A 5,193-nucleotide genomic window follows, 5' to 3' on the forward strand; every position below is an offset into this window, starting at 1 on the left:
ACCATGTCTTTGAGCTCCTATAAAGAAAGTGTGTAAACTCTACATAAATTCAAGTCAAAGTTAACCCTTAATAGTCTTGGGTTTTTATTAAATTGTGATAAAATAAAAGTCCAAAATAGGGATAAAATCCTTTTTAATAGACAATGTATAGAAAATTAAAGAAAAATACCAGATATTTCGGTCACATATACATTGACCGTCATCAGTAGTAAAACTCTCATCAGTAGAAATATCTGGTATTTTTTGTGAATTTTCTATACATTGCCTATTAAAAAGAAATTTATCCCTATTTTGGACTTTTATTTTATCGTCATGGAAAGGGAGTGTGGTCTCCGAAATTATTTATATTAAATTGTGTTGCAGCAGGGTTGTCAATTTGTTAAATGACAAATATTTTCTTTTTACGGCGCAAAATAGTAGAATTTGGCAATTCGCTGCACCGCAACTTTCTTTGTTTTTTTTTTTTTTTTTTTTTTTTTTTTTAAATACTGCTGCTTTCCGTTTATTGCAAAAAAGTTGTAAGGTGTAACAGCTAGGACTTTGGAGTCAATTATAAGTTATACCGACTCCGACTCCAGATATTTTTAATATACCGATTCCAACTTTGACTCTTGAAACTTTAAATATAATTGTTCCGACTCTAGCTCCGAGCTGTAATACTTTCCTTTTCGTAAAGGCTCCTTTTCTTCCCTTTTTAAAGAGTTATCAACAACTCGAAATTGAAGTTTCTTCCCCGATATTGACTCAAAAGAGATAATTAAAACGGAAAATCTAAATATTTATCGTTTGCTAAAACCCTGGATTTTTTTACTAACATTTTGCAACTAATTTGCTTAAAACAAAAGTTTTTTTCGTCGATGTTGGACCAAAAGAGATCCCGAAAAAGAAGTATAGTTATAAACTCTTTGAAAAAAGACTAGGGTTTTAAAAAAGGACAAATATTTGAAATTTTTTGAGTCAAACAGAGACAGAAATTTTGAATTCGAACGAAAGAGTTAAAATTCGTTTAAGAAAACAATATTATTTGGCATATGACTGATCGATTTAAGAGCAAATTTCGAGCAATTCTAAGTCCTTCAACAAAAAATCGCTGATTGCTCGCCAATTTCAAGAAATTGACTTCTAAGCCCTTTGACTAACCTATTGAATTTTAGAGTAAAACTAACATCGCCTACTCGTTTAAAGTTAAAATTCGTTTCGGGAAAATGATTGTGCTTTAGTACATGACCAATGACATAAAAGTTTTCTGTCAAAAGTAGCAAGTTTTCCTTAACACTAACACATTTTCTCATCAAAGTAACAATTTTTTCCTTAACAATAGCAGAGTTTTAGTTACAACTATCAAATTTCTCTTAGAAGTAACAATTTTTCGTTAGTGATAACAAATCTTCTGTTAGAACTATCAAGTTTTCTGTCAAAGATACCAAATGTTTCTTAGAAGCAACAATTTTTTTGTTTATGGTAACAAGTTTTCTGTCAGAAGTAGCAAGTTTTCTTTTCACACTAACAAATTTTTTCTTCGAAGTAACAACTTTTTCCTCAATACTAACAAACTTTTACTTGATACTATCAAATTTCTCTTAGAAGTAACCATTTTTTCGTCAGTGATAACAAATTTTCTGTTAGAACTAACAAGTTTTATGTCAAAGATACCAAATTGTTCTTAGAAGTATCAATTTTTTCGTTTATGATAGCAAGTTTTCTGTCAGAATTAGCAAGTTTTGTTTTCACACAAACAAATTTTCTCTTCGAAGTAACAACTTTTTCCTCAGCACTAACAAACTTTTACTATTTCTCTTAGAAGTAACCATTTTTTCGTCAGTAATAACAAGTTTTCTGTAAGAAGTAGCAAGTTTTCAATCAAAGAGACCAAATTATTCTTAGAAATAACAATATCGTCGTTTATGATAACAAGTTTTCTGTTAGAAGTAGCAATTTTTCCTTAACACAAACAAATTTTCTCCTCGAAGTAACAACTTTTACCTTAATACTAACAAACTTTTACTTAACACTATCAAATTTCTCATAGAAGTAAAAACTTTTCGTCAGTGATAACAAGTTGTCTGCCAAAGATACCAGATTTTTCTTAGAAGTAACAATTCTTTCCTTTATGATAACAAGTTTTCTGTCAGAAGTAGCAAGTTTTCTACCAAAGATACCAGATTTTTCTTAGAAGTAACAATTTTTTCCTTTATGATAACAAATTTTCTGTCAGAAGTAGCAAGTTTTTCTTAACACTAACAAATTTTGTCTTCGAAGTAATATTTTTTTTCTCAATACTAACAAACTTCTACTTAAAACTATCAAAATTTTCGTAGAAGTATAATTTTTTTCCGTTCATTATAAAAAGTTTTCTGTCAAAAGTAGCAAGTTTTCCTTAACACTGACAAATTTTCTCATCAAAGTAACAATTTTTTCCTTAGCTCACAAATTATTTTTCTAAAATTATTCCAACTATCTTCCACATTATCAAATTTTAAATTTACCTAAAAATTGTTCCTGGAAAGTTTCTCTCAAATTCTCATCCTGGAGTCTACCAACATCATAGCTTCCCAGGAGGCAGTTACCCTTCCGATATTTAAGATTTAAATTAACCCTTGACACTACTAGATGGTGATCTTTACTTTTAACATTAATAACGGCACTCCTACATACCCTAGTATCTTGTTTTGATCCTGCCAGTCTTCGGTTTACTAAAACATAATCAATAAGATTTGTGTCTTACCATCACGTGAATACCATGTTAACTTATGAGCCATTTACGACCAAACACCGTATTAGTTATAACTTAGTCAACAGAGCAAGCTTTGCTTTTTTTAACAACATTTGTCAATGATTCGTTGGATGCGGGGCTGAAAGTTGCGTCTATTTTTCTGGACATTAGGAAAGCATTTGACTCTGTTGACCATAGTGTATTATTATAAAAATTAGAGCATTCCGGTATTCGTGGTAATTTTCATAGTTTGATTTTGTCTTTTTTGAGTGGAAGGAAACAGTGTGTTGGGGTTGGGAGTGTTCATTCTGATTATATGAATGTGAGATGTGGAGTACCACAGGGTTCTGTGCTTGGACCCTTGTTGTTTTTAATCTATATTAATGATTTGAATGCGTGTCTTAAAAGGATATTTAGTCATGTGGGACCTGCAGCTAGAAGGTCAAAGATGATATTGTCTAGCCTCGCTGATGACACACAGTTTTCTGTGGCAGCTGTGACTGAGGCAGATTTACTTCTGCTTTTAAATACAGGAATGAGTTGTATTGAAAGATGGATGCGTGTAAATAAATTATGTTTGAATCATAGTAAAAGTAAATTTATTCTATATGGAAGAAGTACTAATTATTATCCTTGGATCCATGGTATTCAACTAGAAAGTGGATATCTCCAAAGACATAGTTATGTTCAATATCTTGGTGTCCAAGTTGACGAGTGTCTAATGTTTAAACCTCATATTGAATCACTGTGTACAAAAATTGCCAGGAATGTTGGAATGCTGCGGAAACTGAAACATTTTTTCCCTCCTAAAATTTTAAGAATGCTGTATTTCTCGCTAGTTCATCCGTATTTGTTATATTGTGTAAGTGTTTGGTCAGCGATATTTAATACTTATCTACTGCCACTGAGGGTTCTACAAAATAAAGCTGTTCGTGTTTTATCTAGAATGCAAGGTTCTGACTCGGTTCGAAGGCAATACGACGGTATTAAGATTATTCCACTTTTTGGCCTAGTTAAGTTTTACACGGCATTATTCATGTTTAAAAGTTTTAATAACCTGCTACCTGCATGTTTCTCGATTGCATTTACCGATGCTCAACATAGGTATGAGAGAAGAAATGCCCATTCCATACGAATCCCGTTCCCTGTCACAACAAGGTCTACATTTTCTATCTGTTTTTATGGCCCGGCTGTCTGGAACAAACTTCCCGAGGAGGTAAAAATAAGACAGATCTGGATGATTTTTGAAATTCCCTCAGAGTAAGCTGTTTTTATCAATTTGGAAGATTTTAGTGGTTGTGTGTAGAGAATGATTGGTTGAATGTTGTTGGTGAGAGGTTTGTTTGGGTTTTGAATGGATGAGTGATTTATTTCCCTTTTTTTATTTATTTTTTTTCTCCTCTATTTTTGTGAATGTTGTGAGTTGTGTTGCGTTGTTTGCGTGGATGGTTCTCAAGTTCCCACTTTTTTTACTTTTTTGTTGGAGGAGTGGGAGAGGGAGGCGAGAGAAGATATTTATTTGTTTTTGGGTTGGACCCTTTTTGGGTTATATTAGGGTCTGAGGAAATAAATGATATTAATAGAAAATATTATATATATATATATATATTTTATATTTTTTTAAAGTGTTTTTCTTTTTTTCGGGTTTTGTCTGGCATGCAGTAATGCATTGGATTGTGTTTTTTTAAATGAGATGTTTGTTTAATTATTTATTGTAACCCGTTTGTAAATAAAAAAAAAAACTAGATTGATATACCTACAAAATTGCAAAAGTCTGTATCCATTACTGTTTTCTTTTCCTACACAAAATTTACGTAGACTAGGATACTATCTATCCCTATTTCTACCATCCTGGGTGTTGCTACTTCTGACAGAAAACTTGCTACTTCTGACAGAAAACTTGCTACTTCAGACAGAAAACTTGCTATCATAAACGAAAAAATTGTTACTCTTAAGAAAAATTTGGTATCTTTGACAGAAAACTTGAAACTTCTTACAGAAAATTTGTTATCACTGACGAAAAATTTTTACTTCTAAGAAAAATTTGATAGTTGTAACTATAACTCTGTTAGTGTTAAGGAAAAAATTTTTACTTTGATGAAAAAATTTGTTAGTGTTAAGAAAAATTTCCTACTTTTGACAGAAGACTTTTTATCATGAATGGAAAAAAAATATACTTCTACGAAAAATTTGATAGTTTTAAGTAGACGTTTGTTAGTATTGAGGAAAAAGTTGTTACTTCGAAGAGAAAATTTGTTAGTGTTAAGAAAAACTTGCCACTTCTGAACAGAAAACTCGTTATCATAAACGAAAAAATTGTTACTTCTAAGAAAAATATTGTATCTTTGGCAGAAAACATTGTACTTCTTACAGAATACTTGTTATAAATGACGAAAAATTTTTACTTCTAAGATAAATTTTATAGTGTTAAGTAAAAGTTTGTTAGTATTAAGATAAAATTTGGTACGTCAAGGGGAAAA

The sequence above is a fragment of the Artemia sp. Qi Xiang Cuo genome, chromosome 2 (genome assembly GCF_049724085.1).
Source record: "Artemia sp. Qi Xiang Cuo chromosome 2, ASM4972408v1, whole genome shotgun sequence".
In the NCBI taxonomy this organism is placed as follows: domain Eukaryota; kingdom Metazoa; phylum Arthropoda; class Branchiopoda; order Anostraca; family Artemiidae; genus Artemia; species Artemia sp. Qi Xiang Cuo.